General features: G+C 35.6%; 8 non-coding genes across 8 annotated transcripts; all 8 read right to left on the bottom strand.

The window, feature by feature from the left end:
* Window positions 1–446: 446 nt before the first annotated feature.
* TRNAG-GCC (transfer RNA glycine (anticodon GCC)) lies at window positions 447–517 on the bottom strand. Its single transcript has one exon. It is a non-coding gene; the product is annotated as a tRNA-Gly (tRNA).
* Window positions 518–2582: 2065 nt separating this feature from the next.
* TRNAG-GCC (transfer RNA glycine (anticodon GCC)) lies at window positions 2583–2653 on the bottom strand. Its single transcript has one exon. It is a non-coding gene; the product is annotated as a tRNA-Gly (tRNA).
* Window positions 2654–4717: 2064 nt separating this feature from the next.
* TRNAG-GCC (transfer RNA glycine (anticodon GCC)) lies at window positions 4718–4788 on the bottom strand. The gene has a single exon. It is a non-coding gene; the product is annotated as a tRNA-Gly (tRNA).
* Window positions 4789–6803: 2015 nt separating this feature from the next.
* Window positions 6804–6874, bottom strand: TRNAG-GCC (transfer RNA glycine (anticodon GCC)). Its single transcript has one exon. It is a non-coding gene; the product is annotated as a tRNA-Gly (tRNA).
* Window positions 6875–9655: 2781 nt separating this feature from the next.
* TRNAG-GCC (transfer RNA glycine (anticodon GCC)) lies at window positions 9656–9726 on the bottom strand. The gene has a single exon. It is a non-coding gene; the product is annotated as a tRNA-Gly (tRNA).
* Window positions 9727–22354: 12628 nt separating this feature from the next.
* TRNAG-GCC (transfer RNA glycine (anticodon GCC)) lies at window positions 22355–22425 on the bottom strand. The gene has a single exon. It is a non-coding gene; the product is annotated as a tRNA-Gly (tRNA).
* Window positions 22426–25711: 3286 nt separating this feature from the next.
* On the bottom strand, window positions 25712–25782 carry TRNAG-GCC (transfer RNA glycine (anticodon GCC)). The gene has a single exon. It is a non-coding gene; the product is annotated as a tRNA-Gly (tRNA).
* A 2065-nt stretch (window positions 25783–27847) lies between these two features.
* Window positions 27848–27918, bottom strand: TRNAG-GCC (transfer RNA glycine (anticodon GCC)). Its single transcript has one exon. It is a non-coding gene; the product is annotated as a tRNA-Gly (tRNA).

The raw sequence follows: 27918 nt of genomic DNA, 5'->3' as shown, positions 1-27918 counted from the left end.
GTTTTGTTCGAAGTGTCACACTTATAGCCTCGGCATAAGACTTAGGTTCAGTTTGAACATTAATAGACAAGACAAAATGACAAAGAGATGAGGGGCATATAAGATAAAAACATTGAGACGAGATAATATAATTTAAAAAAACATCACATCAAAGTATAAAATTAAATCTATAGTAGATAGTGGGTAATGCTTAAATTAAATGTTCATAAACCCTATATACAATGCATAATAATTAAAATGGTCGTGGTTTAAACAAACTAATTCAAAAACAAACAAAAAAAGAAAAATTTAATTCAAACTATGGTGAAAATAATATTATGCTTTTGAGACTGGTAAATGACAATTTAAAATTAAAATAGAGCTCAGGGAGTTTACACTTCATCCAAACGAAGGATGACTGGTGAGGTTACCAAACATCACTAATTTGTTCATCATAGCTCTACTTGTGCACCAGCCGGGAATCGAACCCGGGTCTGTACCGTGGCAGGGTACTATTCTACCACTAGACCACTGGTGCTTATTGGGAGCACTTGCAAAAGATACTACACATGTAACTATGCAAGTCTATACTATATAATATAACTAATCAATAGTATTTTATATTGCATATGAGTTATGTTGTTATTATTATTATCAACATAATCAAATTTCACTTTACTCTTTCAAAACATGCAAGGTTTAATTTAGTCCCTGAAAAAAAGAACAACAACTTCGAGTCGTTGAGAAGAAAAAGTAAGTTACAGTTTTCAAAATCATGTTTAAATTCTAGAACATTAAAACATTATAAGAATTTTGGAACCTATGATTTTCGCATGATAAACACATTAATAGACATAGCTTCATCTATGATGATGCGATGGATCGTAGAAATATACTTTTGCGTCTCTATCTATCTTTTTCCCTTTCATTCCTTGTCACGACTCGTTCTTTAAGGTAATTAGAATGAGAAACTTTATTGTAAATTAACTTTCACTCTTTCACTTGGATAGTTGAAGTGAATGTGCTCTATATTCTGCCTCATAATATGATATGTATACTGTAAGATGTTTATTTGTTCTCAAAGATATTAGATCTCTACAATGGAAGAAGAATTGTCCAAAACTTAATATTATAGAATAAATGTATCGATCCCATTCTACGGTTGTGAAACCAATGGGTTGTAGCGGTGACTTTCTAGGTAAAAACAGACAATTGCTTGGGCATTGTTTGAGATACTTGATTACTCGAGTTGCAACATGGAAGTGAATGAGACCAGTCTTGTAAAGAAACTTGATGGGTTATTGAACGATGTATGGGATGATAGGTTTTGCTTTGGTATTCTACAATAATGCGTCTATGTTTCTTTAATTTGTACAAATGTCTGGCAATAGAGCCTCACAGTCCCGCAGAAATTTTAGAGAGTTATCAGATGGTGTTGATACAGGTTTGGAGCCTAGAAAGAAGTTGTCACAAATGAGATCATGCAAGTATATTATTTGACAAATATAAATTCCTTTGATAGAACGGGAGAATTCAAAGCCAAGAAAGTATTTAAGTTGACCTAATTTTTTGATCTTGAAGGATTCCTGGAGAACTACTTTGAGGGTGCTAAATTTAGAAAGTGAATTATCGGCTTGTATCGCATCATACCAATATACTATCAATAATGTGAATGACTAAGGCGAGATTCAGACGCGGCTTGGTGATATTGTGTTGGAACGTGGTTAGCTTCTCATATGTTTTCCTACACGCCTCTTTAAGGCCATATATGGATTTAATAAGCTCTCTCACTTTGTTAGGTCTAGACGAGATAGCCACATGGGTTATTTCCATATAAACAACTTCTTGAAGGTTTCCATCTATGAATGTACTTTTTACATCAAGTTTATGTATATTCCAATTGTGCTTTGAGAGTTAGTGTGACTACTAGAATCACACTGGTCATTTTGGATGGAGGGGAGTATGTATCATAGAAATCTAGTCCCTATATTATGTTATACACTTTTGCCACAATATGGCCTTAAATTGTTCAATATACCATCTCTGTCATGCCTGCTTTTTTATGTCCGTTTGCATCCTAATGGTTTTACATGAGGAGGGAGGTCAACTAGTTTTCATATTCCAGTCCTCTCTAGGGCACCCAACTCGACTTGTTTGGTTTTGTTCGAAGTGTCACACTTATAGCCTCGGCATAAGACTTAGGTTCAGTTTGAACATTAATAGACAAGACAAAATGACAAAGAGATGAGGGGCATATAAGATAAAAACATTGAGACGAGATAATATAATTTAAAAAAACATCACATCAAAGTATAAAATTAAATCTATAGTAGATAGTGGGTAATGCTTAAATTAAATGTTCATAAACCCTATATACAATGCATAATAATTAAAATGGTCGTGGTTTAAACAAACTAATTCAAAAACAAACAAAAAAAGAAAAATTTAATTCAAACTATGGTGAAAATAATATTATGCTTTTGAGACTGGTAAATGACAATTTAAAATTAAAATAGAGCTCAGGGAGTTTACACTTCATCCAAACGAAGGATGACTGGTGAGGTTACCAAACATCACTAATTTGTTCATCATAGCTCTACTTGTGCACCAGCCGGGAATCGAACCCGGGTCTGTACCGTGGCAGGGTACTATTCTACCACTAGACCACTGGTGCTTATTGGGAGCACTTGCAAAAGATACTACACATGTAACTATGCAAGTCTATACTATATAATATAACTAATCAATAGTATTTTATATTGCATATGAGTTATGTTGTTATTATTATTATCAACATAATCAAATTTCACTTTACTCTTTCAAAACATGCAAGGTTTAATTTAGTCCCTGAAAAAAAGAACAACAACTTCGAGTCGTTGAGAAGAAAAAGTAAGTTACAGTTTTCAAAATCATGTTTAAATTCTAGAACATTAAAACATTATAAGAATTTTGGAACCTATGATTTTCGCATGATAAACACATTAATAGACATAGCTTCATCTATGATGATGCGATGGATCGTAGAATATACTTTTGCGTCTCTATCTATCTTTTTCCCTTTCATTCCTTGTCACGACTCGTTCTTTAAGGTAATTAGAATGAGAAACTTTATTGTAAATTAACTTTCACTCTTTCACTTGGATAGTTGAAGTGAATGTGCTCTATATTCTGCCTCATAATATGATATGTATACTGTAAGATGTTTATTTGTTCTCAAAGATATTAGATCTCTACAATGGAAGAAGAATTGTCCAAAACATAATATTATAGAATAAATGTATCGATCCCATTCTACGGTTGTGAAACCAATGGGTTGTAGCGGTGACTTTCTAGGTAAAAACAGACAATTGCTTGGGCATTGTTTGAGATACTTGATTACTCGAGTTGCAACATGGAAGTGAATGAGACCAGTCTTGTAAAGAAACTTGATGGGTTATTGAACGATGTATGGGATGATAGGTTTTGCTTTGGTATTCTACAATAATGCGTCTATGTTTCTTTAATTTGTACAAATGTCTGGCAATAGAGCCTCACAGTCCCGCAGAAATTTTAGAGAGTTATCAGATGGTGTTGATACAGGTTTGGAGCCTAGAAAGAAGTTGTCACAAATGAGATCATGCAAGTATATTATTTGACAAATATAAATTCCTTTGATAGAACGGGAGAATTCAAAGCCAAGAAAGTATTTAAGTTGACCTAATTTTTTGATCTTGAAGGATTCCTGGAGAACTACTTTGAGGGTGCTAAATTTAGAAAGTGAATTATCGGCTTGTATCGCATCATACCAATATACTATCAATAATGTGAATGACTAAGGCGAGATTCAGACGCGGCTTGGTGATATTGTGTTGGAACGTGGTTAGCTTCTCATATGTTTTCCTACACGCCTCTTTAAGGCCATATATGGATTTAATAAGCTCTCTCACTTTGTTAGGTCTAGACGAGATAGCCACATGGGTTATTTCCATATAAACAACTTCTTGAAGGTTTCCATCTATGAATGTACTTTTTACATCAAGTTTATGTATATTCCAATTGTGCTTTGAGAGTTAGTGTGACTACTAGAATCACACTGGTCATTTTGGATGGAGGGGAGTATGTATCATAGAAATCTAGTCCCTATATTATGTTATACACTTTTGCCACAATATGGCCTTAAATTGTTCAATATACCATCTCTGTCATGCCTGCTTTTTTATGTCCGTTTGCATCCTAATGGTTTTACATGAGGAGGGAGGTCAACTAGTTTTCATATTCCAGTCCTCTCTAGGGCACCCAACTCGACTTGTTTGGTTTTGTTCGAAGTGTCACACTTATAGCCTCGGCATAAGACTTAGGTTCAGTTTGAACATTAATAGACAAGACAAAATGACAAAGAGATGAGGGGCATATAAGATAAAAACATTGAGACGAGATAATATAATTTAAAAAAACATCACATCAAAGTATAAAATTAAATCTATAGTAGATAGTGGGTAATGCTTAAATTAAATGTTCATAAACCCTATATATAATGCATAATAATTAAAATGGTCGTGGTTTAAACAAACTAATTCAAAAACAAACAAAAAAAGAAAAATTTAATTCAAACTATGGTGAAAATAATATTATGCTTTTGAGACTGGTAAATGACAATTTAAAATTAAAATAGAGCTCAGGGAGTTTACACTTCATCCAAACGAAGGTTGACTGGTGAGGTTACCAAACATCACTAATTTGTTCATCATAGCTCTACTTGTGCACCAGCCGGGAATCGAACCCGGGTCTGTACCGTGGCAGGGTACTATTCTACCACTAGACCACTGGTGCTTATTGGGAGCACTTGCAAAAGATACTACACATGTAACTATGCAAGTCTGTACTATATAATATAACTAATCAATAGTATTTTATATTGCATATGAGTTATGTTGTTATTATTATTATCAACATAATCAAATTTCACTTTACTCTTTCAAAACATGCAAGGTTTAATTTAGTCCATGAAAAAAAGAACAACAACTTCGAGTCGTTGAGAAGAAAAAGTAAGTTACAGTTTTCAAAATCATGTTTAAATTCTAGAACATTAAAACATTATAAGAATTTTGGAACCTATGATTTTCGCATGATAAACACATTAATAGACATAGCTTCATCTATGATGATGCGATGGATCGTAGAAATATACTTTTGCGTCTCTATCTATCTTTTTCCCTTTCATTCCTTGTCACGACTCGTTCTTTAAGGTAATTAGAATGTGAAACTTTATTGTAAATTAACTTTCACTCTTTCACTTGGATAGTTGAAGTGAATGTGCTCTATATTCTGCCTCATAATATGATATGTATACTGTAAGATGTTTATTTGTTCTCAAAGATATTAGATCTCTACAATGGAAGAAGAATTGTCCAAAACTTAATATTATAGAATAAATGTATCGATCCCATTCTACGGTTGTGAAACCAATGGGTTGTAGCGGTGACTTTCTAGGTAAAAACAGACAATTGCTTGGGCATTGTTTGAGATACTTGATTACTCGAGTTGCAACATGGAAGTGAATGAGACCAGTCTTGTAAAGAAACTTGATGGGTTATTGAACGATGTATGGGATGATAGGTTTTGTTTTGGTATTCTACAATAATGCGTCTATGTTTCTTTAATTTGTACAAATGTCTGGCAATAGAGCCTCACAGTTCCGCAGAAATTTTAGAGAGTTATCAGATGGTGTTGATACAGGTTTGGAGCCTAGAAAGAAGTTGTCACAAATGAGATCATGCAACTATATTATTTGACAAATATAAATTCCTTTGATAGAACGGGAGAATTCAAAGCCAAGAAAGTATTTAAGTTGACCTAATTTTTTGATCTTGAAGGATTCCTGGAGAACTACTTTGAGGGTGCTAAATTTAGAAAGTGAATTATCGGCTTGTATCGCATCATACCAATATACTATCAATAATGTGAATGACTAAGGCGAGATTCAGACGCGGCTTGGTGATATTGTGTTGGAACGTGGTTAGCTTCTCATATGTTTTCCTACACGCCTCTTTAAGGCCATATATGGATTTAATAAGCTCTCTCACTTTGTTAGGTCTAGACGAGATAGCCACATGGGTTATTTCCATATAAACAACTTCTTGAAGGTTTCCATCTATGAATGTACTTTTTACATCAAGTTTATGTATATTCCAATTGTGCTTTGAGAGTTAGTGTGACTACTAGAATCACACTGGTCATTTTGGATGGAGGGGAGTATGTATCATAGAAATCTAGTCCCTATATTATGTTATACACTTTTGCCACAATATGGCCTTAAATTGTTCAATATACCATCTCTGTCATGCCTGCTTTTTTATGTCCGTTTGCATCCTAATGGTTTTACATGAGGAGGGAGGTCAACTAGTTTTCATATTCCAGTCCTCTCTAGGGCACCCAACTCGACAGGTTCAGTTTGAACATTAATAGACAAGACAAAATGACAAAGAGATGAGGGGCATATAAGATAAAAACATTGAGACGAGATAATATAATTTAAAAAAACATCACATCAAAGTATAAAATTAAATCTATAGTAGATAGTGGGTAATGCTTAAATTAAATGTTCATAAACCCTATATATAATGCATAATAATTAAAATGGTCGTGGTTTAAACAAACTAATTCAAAAACAAACAAAAAAAGAAAAATTTAATTCAAACTATGGTGAAAATAATATTATGCTTTTGAGACTGGTAAATGACAATTTAAAATTAAAATAGAGCTCAGGGAGTTTACACTTCATCCAAACGAAGGTTGACTGGTGAGGTTACCAAACATCACTAATTTGTTCATCATAGCTCTACTTGTGCACCAGCCGGGAATCGAACCCGGGTCTGTACCGTGGCAGGGTACTATTCTACCACTAGACCACTGGTGCTTATTGGGAGCACTTGCAAAAGATACTACACATGTAACTATGCAGTCTGTACTATATAATATAACTAATCAATAGTATTTTATATTGCATATGAGTTATGTTGTTATTATTATTATCAACATAATCAAATTTCACTTTACTCTTTCAAAACATGCAAGGTTTAATTTAGTCCATGAAAAAAAGAACAACAACTTCGAGTCGTTGAAAAGAAAAAGTAAGTTACAGTTTTAAAAATCATGTTTAAATTCTAGAACATTAAAACATTATAAGAATTTTGGAACCTATGATTTTCGCATGATAAACACATTAATAGACATAGCTTCATCTATGATGATGCGATGGATCGTAGAAATATACTTTTGCGTGTCTATCTATCTTTTTCCCTTTCATTCCTTGTCACGACTCGTTCTTTAAGGTAATTAGAATGTGAAACTTTATTGTAAATTAACTTTCACTCTTTCACTTGGATAGTTGAAGTGAATGTGCTCTATATTCTGCCTCATAATATGATATGTATACTGTAAGATGTTTATTTGTTCTCAAAGATATTAGATCTCTACAATGGAAGAAGAATTGTCCAAAACTTAATATTATAGAATAAATGTATCGATCCCATTCTACGGTTGTGAAACCAATGGGTTGTAGCGGTGACTTTCTAGGTAAAAACAGACAATTGCTTGGGCATTGTTTGAGATACTTGATTACTCGAGTTGCAACATGGAAATGAATGAGACCAGTCTTGTAAAGAAACTTGATGGGTTATTGAACGATGTATGGGATGATAGGTTTTGTTTTGGTATTCTACAATAATGCGTCTATGTTTCTTTAATTTGTACAAATGTCTGGCAATAGAGCCTCACAGTTCCGCAGAAATTTTAGAGAGTTATCAGATGGTGTTGATACAGGTTTGGAGCCTAGAAAGAAGTTGTCACAAATGAGATCATGCAACTATATTATTTGACAAATATAAATTCCTTTGATAGAACGGGAGAATTCAAAGCCAAGAAAGTATTTAAGTTGACCTAATTTTTTTATCTTGAAGGATTCCTGGAGAACTACTTTGAGGGTGCTAAATTTAGAAAGTGAATTATCGGCTTGTATCGCATCATACCAATATACTATCAATAATGTGAATGACTAAGGCGAGATTCAGACGCGGCTTGGTGATATTGTGTTGGAACGTGGTTAGCTTCTCATATGTTTTCCTACACGCCTCTTTAAGGCCATATATGGATTTAATAAGCTCTCTCACTTTGTTAGGTCTAGACGAGATAGCCATATGGGTTATTTCCATATAAACAACTTCTTGAAGGTTTCCATCTATGAATGTACTTTTTACATCAAGTTTATGTATATTCCAATTGTGCTTTGAGAGTTAGTGTGACTACTAGAATCACACTGGTCATTTTGGATGGAGGGGAGTATGTATCATAGAAATCTAGTCCCTATATTATGTTATACACTTTTGCCACAATATGGCCTTAAATTGTTCAATATACCATCTCTGTCATGCCTGCTTTTTTATGTCCGTTTGCATCCTAATGGTTTTACATGAGGAGGGAGGTCAACTAGTTTTCATATTCCAGTCCTCTCTAGGGCACCCAACTCGACTTGTTTGGTTTTGTTCGAAGTGTCACACTTATAGCCTCGGCATAAGACTTAGGTTCAGTTTGAACATTAATAGACAAGACAAAATGACAAAGAGATGAGGGGCATATAAGATAAAAACATTGAGACGAGATAATATAATTTAAAAAAACATCACATCAAAGTATAAAATTAAATCTATAGTAGATAGTGGGTAATGCTTAAATTAAATGTTCATAAACCCTATATACAATGCATAATAATTAGTATGGTCGTGGTTTAAACAAACTAATTCAAAAACAAACAAAAAAAGAAAAATTTAATTCAAACTATGGTGAAAATAATATTATGCTTTTGAGACTGGTAAATGACAATTTAAAATTAAAATAGAGCTCAGGGAGTTTACACTTCATCCAAACGAAGGATGACTGGTGAGGTTACCAAACATCACTAATTTGTTCATCATAGCTTTACTTGTGGCTCAGCCGGGAATCGACTTTGAGAGTTAGTGTGACTACTAGAATCACACTGGTCATTTTGGATGGAGGGGAGTATGTATCATAGAAATCTAGTCCCTGTATTATGTTATACACTTTTGCCACAATATGGCCTTAAATTGTTCAATATACCATCTCTGTCATGCCTGCTTTTTTATGTCCGTTTGCATCCTAATGGTTTTACATGAGGAGGGAGGTCAACTTGTTTTCATATTCCAGTCCTCTCTAGGGCACCCAACTCGACTTGTTTGGTTTTTTTCGAAGTGTCACACTTATAGCCTCGGCATAAGACTTAGGTTCAGTTTGAACATTAATAGACAAGACAAAATGACAAAGAGATGAGGGGCATATAAGATAAAAACATTGAGACGAGATAATATAATTTAAAAAAACATCACATCAAAGTATAAAATTAAATCTATAGTAGATAGTGGGTAATGCTTAAATTAAATGTTCATAAACCCTATATACAATGCATAATAATTAAGATGGTCGTGGTTTAAACAAACTAATTCAAAAACAAACAAAAAAAGAAAAATTTAATTCAAACTATGGTGAAAGTAATAGTATGCTTTTGAGACTAGTAAATGACAATTTAAAATTAAAATAGAGCTCAGGGAGTTTACACTTCATCCAAATGAAGGATGACTGGTGAGGTTACCAAACATCACTAATTTGTTCATCATAGCTCTACTTGTGCACCAGCCGGGAATCGAACCCGGGTCTGTACCGTGGCAGGGTACTATTCTACCACTAGACCACTGGTGCTTATTGGGATCACTTGCAAAAGATACTACACATGTAACTATGCAAGTCTGTACTATATAATATAACTAATCAATAGTATTTTATATTGCATATGAGTTATGTTGTTATTATTATTATCAACATAATCAAATTTCACTTTACTCTTTCAAAACATGCAAGGTTTAATTTAGTCCATGAAAAAAAGAACAACAACTTCGAGTCGTTGAGAAGAAAAAGTAAGTTACAGTTTTCAAAATCATGTTTAAATTCTAGAACATTAAAACATTATAAGAATTTTGGAACCTATGATTTTCGCATGATAAACACATTAATAGACATAGCTTCATCTATGATGATGCGATGGATCATAGAAATATACTTTTGCGTCTCTATCTATCTTCTTCCCTTTCATTCCTTGTCACGACTCGTTCTTTAAGGTAATTAGAATGTGAAACTTTATTGTAAATTAACTTTCACTCTTTCACTTGGATAGTTGAAGTGAATGTGCTCTATATTCTGCCTCATAATATGATATGTATACTGTAAGATGTTTATTTGTTCTCAAAGATATTAGATCTCTACAATGGAAGAAGAATTGTCCAAAACTTAATATTATAGAATAAATGTATCGATCCCATTCTACGGCTGTGAAACCAATGGGTTGTAGCGGTGACTTTCTAGGTAAAAACAGACAATTGCTTGGGCATTGTTTGAGATACTTGATTACTCGAGTTGCAACATGGAAGTGAATGAGACCAGTCTTGCAAAGAAACTTGATGGGTTATTGAACGATGTATGGGATGATAGGTTTTGTTTTGGTATTCTACAATAATGCGTCTATGTTTCTTTAATTTGTACAAATGTCTGGCAATAGAGCCTCACAGTTCCGCATAAATTTTAGAGAGTTATCAGATGGTGTTGATACAGGTTTGGAGCCTAGAAAGAAGTTGTCACAAATGAGATCATGCAACTATATTATTTGACAAATATAAATTCCTTTGATAGAACGGGAGAATTCAAAGCCAAGAAAGTATTTAAGTTGACCTAATTTTTTTATCTTGAAGGATTCCTGGAGAACTACTTTGAGGGTGCTAAATTTAGAAAGTGAATTATCGGCTTGTATCGCATCATACCAATATACTATCAATAATGTGAATGACTAAGGCGAGATTCAGACGCGGCTTGGTGATATTGTGTTGGAACGTGGTTAGCTTCTCATATGTTTTCCTACACGCCTCTTTAAGGCCATATATGGATTTAATAAGCTCTCTCACTTTGTTAGGTCTAGACGAGATAGCCACATGGGTTATTTCCATATAAACAACTTCTTGAAGGTTTCCATCTATGAATGTACTTTTTACATCAAGTTTATGTATATTCCAATTGTGCTTTGAGAGTTAGTGTGACTACTAGAATCACACTGGTCATTTTGGATGGAGGGGAGTATGTATCATAGAAATCTAGTCCCTATATTATGTTATACACTTTTGCCACAATATGGCCTTAAATTGTTCAATATACCATCTCTGTCATGCCTGCTTTTTTATGTCCGTTTGCATCCTAATGGTTTTACATGAGGAGGGAGGTCAACTAGTTTTCATATTCCAGTCCTCTCTAGGGCACCCAACTCGACTTGTTTGGTTTTGTTCGAAGTGTCACACTTATAGCCTCGGCATAAGACTTAGGTTCAGTTTGAACATTAATAGACAAGACAAAATTGAAGGTGAGAAAAACAAGAAAGGGGGGGTTTGAATTGTTTAAAAAAAATAGGCGCTTTTGCAAAATGAAATCACACAATGATTTTATACTGGTTCGCTTATAACACAAAGCTACTCCAGTCCACCCGGCCAAGGTGATTTCGCCTTCAACAAGGACTTAATCCACTAATCTTGAAAGATTACAAACAACCCCTAAGAGAGAAGAAAATCTCTTAGTCCTCTCAAGTCTACAGACTACAAAGAGTCACTTGAGGAAATCAAATAAAAATTTAGATACAAGATGTGTAATCTAGAGTGCTTCTAAGAAAGCAAATATTACAAACTTAAGAACAAATTTTTCACTTGATAAGCAAAAGCTTAGTGAAAATCTTTGAAGAACAAAGATGTTTTTCTTGAGCGTGATATAATTTCAGTATAGTTTTGGCTAGTGATTTCTTGTGTATACTGAATGAGATTTCTTCTCTTATTTATAGGAGTTGAAGTAGAGTTGAAGTAGCGTTGAGTCTGTTGGATATTGAGATGTAGTTACGCCATTCCATTAATAGCTTCTGCAGTAGACTTTTTCACTTAGAAGTGACTACTTACCACAATTAGTATCTTCTCTCTTGGAAGTGGAGATTAACGTCTCTTTCTAATTGAGGAAATCCATTTGCAGAACTTTAACTTGGCTTAAACGTTACTTCATCATGATTAACAATTCTGATTAGAGTCTTTGTGTATCTGGAGAAACTTGCTTCTGATGTTATCTCTTGAAAGTTCAGATGGCGCTGATAACTTCAGAATTTCCAGAAGGCATTTGTTCAGAGTCAGAGCTTCTAGACTTTACTTCATGTTCAGATGCTTCTGATACTTTGCAGTTTTGTCCAGAGTCAGAGCTTCTTGAAACGAGATTCCTCTTTAGATTCTTCTGATACTTGAGATTTTGCATCTGATCTTGTTTTGCATCTGATGACATCATCAGATTTATTTCTTCTTTCTTTAGAACCTTGCACACTTAGAAACTTTTCGTTAGGGTGCCATTTTTGGTTTCATCCTTTGTTATCATCAAAATCATGGAATCTGTTGTAGAATAATTTTTGTTCTTACAATCTCCCCCTTTTTGATGATGACAAAACAAATAAAATTATCAGATGAAACATGAAAAATATTAGATCAGATAGACAAAAGCTCCCCCTGAGTTAGCGCTAGGGAGTTCAGAAGTTCTTACCAGAGCTTTCCAAGTAATTAGGTTTCTGAAAACTTTCTGCAAATGCTTAACTTTAAAGTTAGAGTTATTTAATCAGAGCTATTGTTTAATCAGAGCTATTTATATAATTGTTGCAGAATGCTTAAGGTTTTAGACATAGTTTTCATCAGAGCTATTTAATAATTTCTCCCCCTTTTTGGCATAATCAAAAAGGCATAAAAAATAAAAAGAATAATAAAGAGAAAAACACTTCATTAAAAGAGCACAAAGGCAAACAATAAAAAAAAAACATCAGATTCAAGAGAATATCAGAGCTAAAAAAGAAAAGACAGAAGCAAAAACACTAGGCAACCAAAATAAATCCTAAGTGCCTAAGGGTTTGGAGGAGGAGGAAGTCTCTGTAGTAGCATAGCAAACATATTCTGGAGGTTTTCATTCAGAGCGTCTTGCTTGTCCATCCTTGCCCGGAGCTCACTCTGATCTTGCTTGATCTCTTTCTGATCTTGCTTGATCTCCTTCAGAGTGTTAAGAATCAGAGGGATCGCAGAGGAAGACTCCCCCTGAATCAGAGCCTGCTGAGCTTCAGCTTCAGCAGCAGCTTGGGCTTCTGCATCTGCCTTAGCCTTGGCTTCAGCTTCCTGAATCCTTAGAAGTTCTGCTTCCTTTGCCAGGCGTTCTTCTTCCAACCTCTTAGCTTCTTCTTCAGCTTCCCTAGCCAATCTTTCTTCTTCTAATCTCTTGGCCTCAGCTTCTCTGGCCAGTCTTTCTTCCTCTAATCTTTTGGCCTCAGCTTCTCTAGCCAGTCTCTCTTGGAGTCTTTCCTCAGAGTCTCTGATGTAGCCATTTCTGACTTGTTCAGAGATACTCTTCAGCCTATAAGACTCAGAGGTCATCCAACTAATAACTCTGTTCCAGTGTGTCCTAACAGATTTAGGATCATCACTGACTTCAGAATTTTTAGCCAGAGACTTGACCTTCTGGACTGAAGCTTCTGCAACCTGTATAATGGCCTCCTCAAGGGTAGGTATGATAATTTTAGGTTCAGGTTCAGGTGAATGAGGTGGAGAGTTTTGAGGGCTGAGATTTAGAGGTTGAGGTTCAGTTTGTTGAGGTTCAGATTCTGCTTGAAGTTCAGAATCTGCGTCTGGTTGAAGACTAGGGGATGAAGCATATAGTGGATTTAGGTCTAAAGGGTCAGAGTCTGGTCCAGGTACAGCGGGAATAAATGGTGGAGTGATATAAGGTTCAGATGGTTGAATCAAAGGTGGTTGGGTTTCAGAGGGTGTGGTGGTTGTCTGTTGTGGTGGAAGTGAGGTTTGATTTTCAGAGGAGATGGTTGTTGTTTGTTGGGGAAGAGAAGTTCGGAGGGTTGAGGTTGCTTCAGTTTGAGTTTGTGGGGCGAAATTTTTAGCATAAATTTCAGCTATTGTTGGGGAGTTTGGGTCAGAGTGTTCTTGGTCAGAGGACTCATGATCAGAGAACTCTTGGTTAGAAGAAGGGGAAAGGTAAGGGGGTGATTCATATTCAGAGGATGATGAAGAGCTGTGGTGATATAGTTGATTAGGGTCAGAGGTTGTTGTAAAAGTACGAGCAATTTTTAGAACAGGTGGAGGTTGAGAGGTTCTAATGGTTGAAGGAGGGATTTCTGAGGTTGTAAAAATGGGAGGTGTTGGGAGAGGAGTAGAAGAAGCCATTACAGGTACAGAAGTAACAGGAGGAATGGACTTACCAGAAGAAGAAGAGACTTTCAGAGGAGCTTTGGTTCCAGAGGATTCTCCAATTCTGGGTTTCTTTGCCTTCCTTGCTTCCTCAGCTATCTTCTTCTCAGAAAGGCCTCTTTTGTATCTGACCAAATCTTCTACAGAGTCCAGACAGTCTTCAAGGCGGAAATCAGAAATGTCAATGCCTTCATCCAGACGATCCTGAAGGTAGATGGCAATGGCATCTCTGGGTTCATTCTTGAAGAACCTTTCAAGGCCATGAGGCATCTTCCTCTGATCCTTCAGAGCTTCCCAGGTCACATTCATAGTGGGCTTGACTCTGATGTCTTTGATGATTCCCATACTCCTCAGATTTTTGGCATTCAGAGGCTTTCCAACGTCAATTGCCAGATCATCCATACATCTGGTCTTCTCCAGAGCATCTACCAGCCCATGCTCAATGAAGATGTCAGAGAGCAATCTACCCAGAGGAATGTAGGATCTGGGCTTCATATTATTCCTGGTTTCTCTGACTGAATCCCTCAGATATCTGAAGAGAAGAACAGGGAGGTTGATTGGAATACCCTTCTGAATACAGTAGAGGATGCATTTCTGATCAGCATTTATATAATCTGAAGAGTTGGAGGCTGGACGATGATGGATTGTTCCCAGAATAATCTTCAGCCAAACTCGGAGGTTCTGATGAAGCTCCTTGTTCTTAGATGGGTTTCCTTCAACGTTTGCTTTGAAGATTGTAGGGTTAATGACTTCTGTGATGCGCTTGGACCTTGGAGGAATGTTGTAAATCCTCTTACCTCCAGCTTTCTCCATATTCAGCAAAGAAGCAATAGACGCTTCTGTGATAATGATCTTCACTCCCAGAACAAAAGAAACAATGAACTCATCATCAGCATCTGCACATCTCCAGAATTCTTTCACCAGAAGAGGATAGATTGGACCATACAATCTGTTGAAGTAGGTTTCCCAACCTTGCTTGCGAAGATCTTCAGTTAAATCAACGCCATTTCTTTTCAAATTCTCAAAATCCACCAGCGATTCACACAGTACATCCAAACCTTCAAAGGGAGTTGAAAGATGAATGTGTTGTTCACGTTCCAAAATGTGAGGTTCTTTGTAGACTGGGGTTGTGGTAACATCTACAACCATGGGTGTTTGAGTGTTTGAGGTTTGGGGATTAGAAGCGGCTTCCATTTGTTGGGAGAAGTTAAAAACTGCTTGTTCTTGAGGATTCATGACGAAGATTGATGAAGAAGATGAAGAACTGAAGGAGTTGCAGAGAAAACTTCGAGAGAGGGTTTAGGGTTTAAGAGTGAGTGAGAGTGATAAGTGTGTGAAATGTGAGAAAAGTGTTTATATACTAAGGGTAAAAACACATGCAAAACGACACACATACCAGCGTTAGCACAAAAACCAAAATAGCACGTTTGGGGAAAAATGATTACAGCTCATTAATGAATGTCTAATCCCAACAGTAAGCACACTGCTCGAGGAGATTTCAAGCGTTCTGACCTTTGATTTCTCTTGACAGCTGTCTAGAAGTTCTAGGGTTAGACGCATGTTCCCCACGTGTTGATGTATCTGATCTTCAGGAATACCAAAGGATTTCTGAAGATTTCTAACTCAGATATCTCCTTAACTTGGTAGAAGTATCAGAGTCAGAGGCAGAAGTGTATTTGTTTTTATCAGATTCTCATTTTACATGTTCAGAGCCAAATTTTACTCAGGACAATTTTTAATGTTCAGATTTTCTAAGATGAAAAGAAATCTATCTTCAGCTAGAGGCTTAGTAAAGATATCTGCCCATTGATGTTCTGTATCAATGAACTTCAGCGTTACTATCCCTTTCTGAACATAGTCTCTAATAAAATGATGTTTTATTTCTATGTGTTTGGCTCTGGAATGTAGAATGGGATTCTTACTTAAACAAATAGCAGCAGTATTATCACAAAAGATAGGAATGTTACTCTCAAAGATTTGTAGATCTTCTAGCTGATGTTTCATCCAGAGCATCTGAGTTGTGCACAGTGACGCTGAGATATATTCTGCTTCTGCAGTTGATAGAGCGATAGTTGACTGTCTTTTGCTAGCCCAGGAGATTAGATTGTTTCCCAGAAGCTGGCAATTTCCAGATGTGCTTTTTCGTTCTATTCTATCTCCTGCATAATCTGCATCACAATAACCAGAAAGCCTATACTCTGATGTTTTCTCATACATCAGGCCCAGGTTAGGAGTTCCTTTCAGATACTTAAGAATTCTCTTAACAGCTGTTAAATGAGATTCTCTAGGATCTGATTGGAATCTGGCACAAAGACAAACGCTAAAGAGAATATCAGGACGAGTAGCAGTCAGATAGAGAAGAGAGCCTATCATACCTCGATAGAGCTTCTGACAAACCTTGTTGCTTACCTCTTCCTTTTCCAGAATGCAAGTTGGGTGCATAGGAGTCTTTGCAGAGTTGCATTCAGACATATCAAACTTCTTCAGAACATCTTTAATGTACTTGCTTTGATGAATGTACGTGACTTCTGGAGTTTGATTGATTTGAATTCCCAGAAAGAACTTTAGTTCTTGCATTAGACTCATTTCAAATTCTGCCTGCATTAACTTAGAAAATTCTTGGCAAACAGAGATATTAGCAGAACCAAAAATAATGTCATCAACATAAATTTGGCATATCATGAGATCATTTTCATGATTTTTACAGAAGAGTGTAGAATCAACTTTCCCTCTGATAAAATTTTGTTCCAGAAGAAAATTGCTCAGACGTTCATACCAAGCTCTGGGAGCTTGTTTAAGTCCATATAAGGATTTCTTAAGTTTGAAAACATGTTCTGGAAAATTTGAGTTTTCAAAACCAGGAGGTTGATTAACATACACTTCTTCTGAAATATAACCATTTAGAAATGCACTCTTGACATCCATTTGGTATAATTTTATAGAGTGATTAATAGCAAATGATACAAGAAGACGAATAGATTCTAACCTCGCGACTGGAGCAAAAGTTTCATTATAATCAATACCTTCTTGTTGACTATAACCTTGAGCTACCAGTCGTGCTTTGTTTCTGACAACTTCTCCTTTCTCGTTCAGTTTGTTTCTGAAAACCCATCTGGTTCCAATGACATGAGTGCCTCTGGGTTTAGGAACGAGATCCCAGACATCATTCTTGGAGAATTGATCTAACTCTTCTTGCATAGCTGCCACCCAATCATTATCTTGAAGAGCTTCATCACAGGACGTAGGCTCAATCAGAGACACTAGTCCCAGAGGAATATCTTCAGAAGTTCTGAAGGTAGATCTGGTTCTAACAGGTTCATCTTTGTTTCCCAGAATCAAATCTTCAGATACGTTGCTACGACTCTTGACTTTCCTTGGAATTTCTGGAGATTTAATTTCTTCAGAGTCTGGAGTGACAGTTGCTTCTGGAGTTTTCTCAGATTCTACCAGAGTGATCTCTAAATCTGCAAACTTTTCAACTAGCTTTGACTTTTCAGGGTCAAGCTTATCATCAAATCTAACATGAATTGATTCCTCCACAATTTTGGTTTCTGTGTTGTATACTCTATAGCCTTTAGAGCGTTCTGAGTATCCTAACATAATACCTTTCTGTGCTTTGGAATCAAACTTGTTCAGATGTTCTTTAGTATTTAATATAAAACAAATGCATCCAAAAGGATGAAAATATGAAATGTTGGGTTTTCTTCCCTTACACAGTTCATAGGGAGTCTTATCCAGAATAGGTCTAATAGAGATTCTATTCTGAATGTAACACGCTGTATTTACAGCTTCTGCCCAAAAGTGCTTTGCTACATTTGTTTCATTGATCATGGTTCTGGCCATTTCTTGGAGTGTCCTATTCTTCCTCTCTACAACTCCATTTTGTTGTGGAGTTCTAGGGCAGGAGAAATCATGGGATATTCCATTAGAATCAAATAGTTCTTCAAAATCTTTATTTTCAAATTCTCCACCATGATCACTTCTGACTCTAACAATTTTAGAGTCAAATTCTTTTTGCACTTTAGAACAGAAACTGGTGAATACAGAGTGAGACTCACTCTTGTGCTTTAGGAATTTTACCCATGTCCAGCGGCTGTAATCATCAACGATTACTAGTCCATACTTCTTTCCATTGACTGATGCTGTTTTCACAGGACCAAATAAGTCAATGTGAAGAAGCTCCAGAGGCTTGGAGGTAGAAACAACATTTTTCTTTTTAAAAGATGTTTTTGAAAACTTTCCTTTCTGACAGCTTCACACAGAGCATCTGAAGAAAACTTCAGTTTAGGTAAGCCTCTGACTAACTCAAGTTTAGTTAGCTGAGAAAGTTTTCTCATGCTAATGTGGCCTAAGCGTCTATGCCATACCCATTGCTCTTCGTGAACTGACATTAAACATTTAACATTTTGATCTTTTAAATCAGAAAGATTTATTTTATAAATGTTGTTTTTCCTCTTGCCTGTGAAAAGGACAGAGCCATCGTTCTGATTAATGGCTTTACACGTTTTTTGATTAAAGATTACATCATAACCGTTATCACTTAATTGACTTATGGATAACAAGTTATGCATTAATCCTTCTACATAAAGAACATCAGATATAGAGGGAAGAGTACCATTACCAATAGTTCCGGAGCCTCTGATCCTTCCTTTCTGATCTCCTCCGAAGCCTACGAAGCCAGCGTCTTTAAGTTCCAGGCTTTGGAACATAGACTTTCTTCCCGTCATATGTCGCGAGCATCCAGAGTCCAGGTACCATGACTGGTGTCTGAACTTTGCTGCATAGGATATCTGCAACATAGATAATCTTATCTTTCGGTACCCAGAATCTCTTGGGTCCTTTTAGATTAGTTTTCCCAGAGTTTCTTACAACTTTGGGTCTTCTAGCATTCTTAAATTTTTGTTCTTGTGTGTGTGTGTAATGATATGAAAAAGGAGATTTAAGCTGGTTACTGGTAGAAGTTTTATCAGAATCAGAATCATACCCAATTCCCCTTTTATTATTCTGACTTACTCCATAAATCATGGATGCCATAATACTCCTATCTATTCCATTCTTCAGAAACTTCTGAAAGGCTTCTTCATATTTATAAATAATTTCATTTGAAGTTTGTGGTGCTTGAGACAACGCTTCTTCTAATTTTAAGCTTTTTGTTTTAGCTCCATCTCTTTCTAACGTTAAAGATTTGATTGTATCTTCATGTGCTAGAATTGTTGTCTCAAGTTCACTACATTCTTCAGATTTTGCTTTAAGAAGGCCTTTAATGCTTTTAACTTTTTGTTTTAATTTCTGAAGAGAGGTAAGAGTTTCTGATAAACATGATTCTAAGTCAGATCTAGAAAGTTCAGAAAATACCTCTTCAGATTCTTCATCTGAGCTGCTGGATGTGGTAGCCATAAATGCTACGTTGGCTTGTTCATCAGAGTCAGATTCTGATGATCCTGATTCACTATCGTCCCAGGTGGCCATTAATCCCTTCTTTGTTCTGAAGGTATTTTTCTTGAAGCTTTCTTTCTTAGAGTTATCTTTCTTCAGCTTGGGGCATTCATTTCTGTAATGACCTGTTTCTTTACATTCAAAACAGGTAATATCTTTATTAGGTTTACCTTTTGAAGTTGACTCTGATCTATCCCCTCTGGGTCTTGATCTTCTGAAGTTGTTGTTGTTCCTTCTTTTCCAGAGTTGCTTAACTCTTCTGGTTAGTAAGGACAGTTCTTCTTCATCATCAGAGTCTTCAGGTTCAGAGTCGTCAGTATCTGCAGTTTCTGCCTGGAGAGCTTTGGTTCTGTCTGACTTCCGTCTTTCAGGTCTGGACTTCAGCGCCACTGACTTGTTCCTTTTCTGAGGCTCATCCTCCTCTAGTTCTATCTCATGGCTTCTGAGAGAACTAACAAGTTCTTCAAGGCTGATATTGTTCAGATCCTTTGATAACTTCAGAGCAGTAACCATTGGTCTCCATTTCTTTGGCAGACTTCTGACTATCTTCTTAACATGATCTGCAGTCGTGTATCCTTTGTCTAGCACTTTAAGACCTGCAATAAGAGTTTGGAATCTGGAAAACATAGCTTCTATAGCTTCGTCATCTTCCATCTTGAAGGCTTCATATTTCTGGATCAACGCCAGAGCCTTCGTCTCCTTGACTTGGGAGTTTCCTTCATGGGTCATCTTCAGAGAGTCAAGTATATCTTTAGCCGTCTCTCTGTTGGTGATCTTTTCGTATTCGTTGTATGATATAGCATTTAGAAGTATTGTTCTGGCCTTGTGATGATTTTTGAACTCACGTTTCTGATCTTCTGACATTTTGCTTCTGGGAACTTCAGCTCCATTTAAGGTTGGAGGTTTGTATCCATCTGTGACAATGTCCCAGAGGTCAGCATCATAACCAAGAAAGAAACTTTCGATTCTATCTTTCCAGTAATCAAACTTTTCTCCATCAAAAACAGGAGGCTTGGCATTGTAAGAATCTTTCTCATTTGAGTGGGCCATTTGTTTTTCTCGCACTGGATCTCTCTACACGGTTAAGTGTTTGATTTGAAAATCAATAACAGAGCCGGAGCTCTGATACCAATTGAAGGTGAGAAAAACAAGAAAGGGGGGGTTTGAATTGTTTAAAAAAATAGGCGCTTTTGCAAAATGAAATCACACAATGATTTTATACTGGTTCGCTTATAACACAAAGCTACTCCAGTCCACCCGGCCAAGGTGATTTCGCCTTCAACAAGGACTTAATCCACTAATCTTGAAAGATTACAAACAACCCCTAAGAGAGAAGAAAATCTCTTAGTCCTCTCAAGTCTACAGACTACAAAGAGTCACTTGAGGAAATCAAATAAAAATTAGATACAAGATGTGTAATCTAGAGTGCTTCTAAGAAAGCAAATATTACAAACTTAAGAACAAATTTTTCACTTGATAAGCAAAAGCTTAGTGAAAATCTTTGAAGAACAAAGATGTTTTTCTTGAGCGTGATATAATTTCAGTATAGTTTTGGCTAGTGATTTCTTGTGTATACTGAATGAGATTTCTTCTCTTATTTATAGGAGTTGAAGTAGAGTTGAAGTAGCGTTGAGTCTGTTGGATATTGAGATGTAGTTACGCCATTCCATTAATAGCTTCTGCAGTAGACTTTTTCACTTAGAAGTGACTACTTACCACAATTAGTATCTTCTCTCTTGGAAGTGGAGATTAACGTCTCTTTCTAATTGAGGAAATCCATTTGCAGAACTTTAACTTGGCTTAAACGTTACTTCATCATGATTAACAATTCTGATTAGAGTCTTTGTGTATCTGGAGAAACTTGCTTCTGATGTTATCTCTTGAAAGTTCAGATGGCGCTGATAACTTCAGAATTTCCAGAAGGCATTTGTTCAGAGTCAGAGCTTCTAGACTTTACTTCATGTTCAGATGCTTCTGATACTTTGCAGTTTTGTCCAGAGTCAGAGCTTCTTGAAACGAGATTCCTCTTTAGATTCTTCTGATACTTGAGATTTTGCATCTGATCTTGTTTTGCATCTGATGACATCATCAGATTTATTTCTTCTTTCTTTAGAACCTTGCACACTTAGAAACTTTTCGTTAGGGTGCCATTTTTGGTTTCATCCTTTGTTATCATCAAAATCATGGAATCTGTTGTAGAATAATTTTTGTTCTTACAAAAATGACAAAGAGATGAGGGGCATATAAGATAAAAACATTGAGACGAGATAATATAATTTAAAAAAACATCACATCAAAGTATAAAATTAAATCTATAGTAGATAGTGGGTAATGCTTAAATTAAATGTTCATAAACCCTATATATAATGCATAATAATTAAAATGGTCGTGGTTTAAACAAACTAATTCAAAAACAAACAAAAAAAGAAAAATTTAATTCAAACTATGGTGAAAATAATATTATGCTTTTGAGACTGGTAAATGACAATTTAAAATTAAAATAGAGCTCAGGGAGTTTACACTTCATCCAAACGAAGGTTGACTGGTGAGGTTACCAAACATCACTAATTTGTTCATCATAGCTCTACTTGTGCACCAGCCGGGAATCGAACCCGGGTCTGTACCGTGGCAGGGTACTATTCTACCACTAGACCACTGGTGCTTATTGGGAGCACTTGCAAAAGATACTACACATGTAACTATGCAGTCTGTACTATATAATATAACTAATCAATAGTATTTTATATTGCATATGAGTTATGTTGTTATTATTATTATCAACATAATCAAATTTCACTTTACTCTTTCAAAACATGCAAGGTTTAATTTAGTCCATGAAAAAAAGAACAACAACTTCGAGTCGTTGAGAAGAAAAAGTAAGTTACAGTTTTAAAAATCATGTTTAAATTCTAGAACATTAAAACATTATAAGAATTTTGGAACCTATGATTTTCGCATGATAAACACATTAATAGACATAGCTTCATCTATGATGATGCGATGGATCGTAGAAATATACTTTTGCGTGTCTATCTATCTTTTTCCCTTTCATTCCTTGTCACGACTCGTTCTTTAAGGTAATTAGAATGTGAAACTTTATTGTAAATTAACTTTCACTCTTTCACTTGGATAGTTGAAGTGAATGTGCTCTATATTCTGCCTCATAATATGATATGTATACTGTAAGATGTTTATTTGTTCTCAAAGATATTAGATCTCTACAATGGAAGAAGAATTGTCCAAAACTTAATATTATAGAATAAATGTATCGATCCCATTCTACGGTTGTGAAACCAATGGGTTGTAGCGGTGACTTTCTAGGTAAAAACAGACAATTGCTTGGGCATTGTTTGAGATACTTGATTACTCGAGTTGCAACATGGAAATGAATGAGACCAGTCTTGTAAAGAAACTTGATGGGTTATTGAACGATGTATGGGATGATAGGTTTTGTTTTGGTATTCTACAATAATGCGTCTATGTTTCTTTAATTTGTACAAATGTCTGGCAATAGAGCCTCACAGTTCCGCAGAAATTTTAGAGAGTTATCAGATGGTGTTGATACAGGTTTGGAGCCTAGAAAGAAGTTGTCACAAATGAGATCATGCAACTATATTATTTGACAAATATAAATTCCTTTGATAGAACGGGAGAATTCAAAGCCAAGAAAGTATTTAAGTTGACCTAATTTTTTGATCTTGAAGGATTCCTGGAGAACTACTTTGAGGGTGCTAAATTTAGAAAGTGAATTATCGGCTTGTATCGCATCATACCAATATACTATCAATAATGTGAATGACTAAGGCGAGATTCAGACGCGGCTTGGTGATATTGTGTTGGAACGTGGTTAGCTTCTCATATGTTTTCCTACACGCCTCTTTAAGGCCATATATGGATTTAATAAGCTCTCTCACTTTGTTAGGTCTAGACGAGATAGCCACATGGGTTATTTCCATATAAACAACTTCTTGAAGGTTTCCATCTATGAATGTACTTTTTACATCAAGTTTATGTATATTCCAATTGTGCTTTGAGAGTTAGTGTGACTACTAGAATCACACTGGTCATTTTGGATGGAGGGGAGTATGTATCATAGAAATCTAGTCCCTGTATTATGTTATACACTTTTGCCACAATATGGCCTTAAATTGTTCAATATACCATCTCTGTCATGCCTGCTTTTTTATGTCCGTTTGCATCCTAATGGTTTTACATGAGGAGGGAGGTCAACTAGTTTTCATATTCCAGTCCTCTCTAGGGCACCCAACTCGACTTGTTTGGTTTTGTTCGAAGTGTCACACTTATAGCCTCGTGTCATACGGTGAACTGACTTTTTGTGTTTTGCTTTTTATCGCAATGTCGCGGATAGCAAGAGTCGCCACCGACTTTTCTTTTATCCAATAAGGAAAGGTGGAAAAGAACAGGAAAGACCTCAATAGATTTTGGGTTCGGGAGGTACATTATACAAAGGGAAGGTGTTAGCACCCTTTGTATCCATGGTTATCCATGGGCTCTTAATTACTGGATCACTTATATTTTTGTCTGAAAAGTGTCGGTGAATTGCTTAAAAAATGTTTGAAAGAGAGTTTAACTTTGTAATGATTCTCGTATGAATGTATACAAAGTATTTATCTCAATAATGTGAATGACTAAGGCGAGATTCTGACACGGCTTGGTGATATTGTGTTGGAACGTGGTTAGCTTCTCATATGTTTTCCTACACGCCTCTTTAAGGCCATATATGGATTTAATAAGCTCTCTCACTTTGTTAGGTCTAGACGAGATAGCCACATGTGTTATTTCCATATAAACAACTTCTTGAAGGTTTCCATCTATGAATGTACTTTTTACATCAAGTTTATGTATATTCCAATTGTGCTTTGAGAGTTAGTGTGACTACTAGAATCACACTGGTCATTTTGGATGGAGGGGAGTATGTATCATAGAAATCTAGTCCCTGTATTATGTTATACACTTTTGCCACAATATGGCCTTAAATTGTTCAATATACCATCTCTGTCATGCCTGCTTTTTTATGTCCGTTTGCATCCTAATGGTTTTACATGAGGAGGGAGGTCAACTAGTTTTCCTACACGCCTCTTTAAGGCCATATATGGATTTAATAAGCTCTCTCACTTTGTTAGGTCTAGACGAGATAGCCACATGGGTTATTTCCATATAAACAACTTCTTGAAGGTTTCCATCTATGAATGTACTTTTTACATCAAGTTTATGTATATTCCAATTGTGCTTTGAGAGTTAGTGTGACTACTAGAATCACACTGGTCATTTTGGATGGAGGGGAGTATGTATCATAGAAATCTAGTCCCTGTATTATGTTATACACTTTTGCCACAATATGGCCTTAAATTGTTCAATATACCATCTCTGTCATGCCTACTTTTTTATGTCCGTTTGCATCCTAATGGTTTTACATGAGGAGGGAGGTCAACTAGTTTTCATATTCCAGTCCTCTCTAGGGCACCCAACTCGACTTGTTTGGTTTTGTTCGAAGTGTCACACTTATAGCCTCGGCATAAGACTTAGGTTCAGTTTGAACATTAATAGACAAGACAAAATGACAAAGAGATGAGGGGCATATAAGATAAAAACATTGAGACGAGATAATATAATTTAAAAAAACATCACATCAAAGTATAAAATTAAATCTATAGTAGATAGTGGGTAATGCTTAAATTAAATGTTCATAAACCCTATATACAATGCATAATAATTAAGATGGTCGTGGTTTAAACAAACTAATTCAAAAACAAACAAAAAAAGAAAATTTTAATTCAAACTATGGTGAAAGTAATAGTATGCTTTTGAGACTGGTTAATGACAATTTAAAATTAAAATAGAGCTCAGGGAGTTTACATTTCATCCAAATGAAGGATGACTGGTGAGGTTACCAAACATCACTAATTTGTTCATCATAGCTCTACTTGTGCACCAGCCAGGAATCGAACCCGGGACTGTACCGTGGCAGGGTACTATTCTACCACTAGACCACTGGTGCTTATTGGGATCACTTGCAAAAGATACTACACATGTAACTATGCAAGTCTGTACTATATAATATAACTAATCAATAGTATTTTATATTGCATATGAGTTATGTTGTTATTATTATTATCAACATAATCAAATTTCACTTTACTCTTTCAAAACATGCAAGGTTTAATTTAGTCCATGAAAAAAAGAACAACAACTTCGAGTCGTTGAGAAGAAAAAGTAAGTTACAGTTTTCAAAATCATGTTTATATTCTAGAACATTAAAACATTATAAGAATTTTGGAACCTATGATTTTCGCATGATAAACACATTAATAGACATAGCTTCATCTATGATGATGCGATGGATCATAGAAATATACTTTTGCGTCTCTATCTATCTTCTTCCCTTTCATTCCTTGTCACGACTCGTTCTTTAAGGTAATTAGAATGTGAAACTTTATTGTAAATTAACTTTCACTCTTTCACTTGGATAGTTGAAGTGAATGTGCTCTATATTCTGCCTCATAATATGATATGTATACTGTAAGATGTTTATTTGTTCTCAAAGATATTAGATCTCTACAATGGAAGAAGAATTGTCCAAAACTTAATATTATAGAATAAATGTATCGATCCCATTCTACGGTTGTGAAACCAATGGGTTGTAGCGGTGACTTTCTAGGTAAAAACAGACAATTGCTTGGGCATTGTTTGAGATACTTGATTACTCGAGTTGCAACATGGAAGTGAATGAGACCAGTCTTGTAAAGAAACTTGATGGGTTATTGAACGATGTATGGGATGATAGGTTTTGTTTTGGTATTCTACAATAATGCGTCTATGTTTCTTTAATTTGTACAAATGTCTGGCAATAGAGCCTCACAGTTCCGCAGAAATTTTAGAGAGTTATCAGATGGTGTTGATACAGGTTTGGAGCCTAGAAAGAAGTTGTCACAAATGAGATCATGCAACTATATTATTTGACAAATATAAATTCCTTTGATAGAACGGGAGAATTCAAAGCCAAGAAAGTATTTAAGTTGACCTAATTTTTTGATCTTGAAGGATTCCTGGAGAACTACTTTGAGGGTGCTAAATTTAGAAAGTGAATTATCGGCTTGTATCGCATCATACCAATATACTATCAATAATGTGAATGACTAAGGCGAGATTCAGACGCGGCTTGGTGATATTGTGTTGGAACGTGGTCCGCTTCTCATATGTTTTCCTACACGCCTCTTTAAGGCCATATATGGATTTAGTAAGCTCTCTCACTTTGTTAGGTCTAGACGAGATAGCCACATGGGTTATTTCCATATAAACAACTTCTTGAAGGTTTCCATCTATGAATGTACTTTTTACATCAAGTTTATGTATATTCCAATTGTGCTTTGAGAGTTAGTGTGACTACTAGAATCACACTGGTCATTTTGGATGGAGGGGAGTATGTATCATAGAAATCTAGTCCCTATATTATGTTATACACTTTTGCCACAATATGGCCTTAAATTGTTCAATATACCATCTCTGTCATGCCTGCTTTTTTATGTCCGTTTGCATCCTAATGGTTTTACATGAGGAGGGAGGTCAACTAGTTTTCATATTCCAGTCCTCTCTAGGGCACCCAACTCGACTTGTTTGGTTTTGTTCGAAGTGTCACACTTATAGCCTCGGCATAAGACTTAGGTTCAGTTTGAACATTAATAGACAAGACAAAATGACAAAGAGATGAGGGGCATATAAGATAAAAACATTGAGACGAGATAATATAATTTAAAAAAACATCACATCAAAGTATAAAATTAAATCTATAGTAGATAGTGGGTAATGCTTAAATTAAATGTTCATAAACCCTATATATAATGCATAATAATTAAAATGGTCGTGGTTTAAACAAACTAATTCAAAAACAAACAAAAAAAGAAAAATTTAATTCAAACTATGGTGAAAATAATATTATGCTTTTGAGACTGGTAAATGACAATTTAAAATTAAAATAGAGCTCAGGGAGTTTACACTTCATCCAAACGAAGGTTGATTGGTGAGGTTACCAAACATCACTAATTTGTTCATCATAGCTCTACTTGTGCACCAGCCGAGAATCGAACCCGGGTTTGTACCGTGGCAGGGTACTATTCTACCACTAGACCACTGGTGC

The sequence above is a fragment of the Lathyrus oleraceus genome, unplaced genomic scaffold (assembly GCF_024323335.1).
Source record: "Lathyrus oleraceus cultivar Zhongwan6 unplaced genomic scaffold, CAAS_Psat_ZW6_1.0 chrUn0038, whole genome shotgun sequence".
In the NCBI taxonomy this organism is placed as follows: domain Eukaryota; kingdom Viridiplantae; phylum Streptophyta; class Magnoliopsida; order Fabales; family Fabaceae; genus Lathyrus; species Lathyrus oleraceus.
The sequence above is the reverse complement of the archived record's forward strand: the minus strand, read 5'-3'. Positions and strand labels throughout refer to the sequence as shown.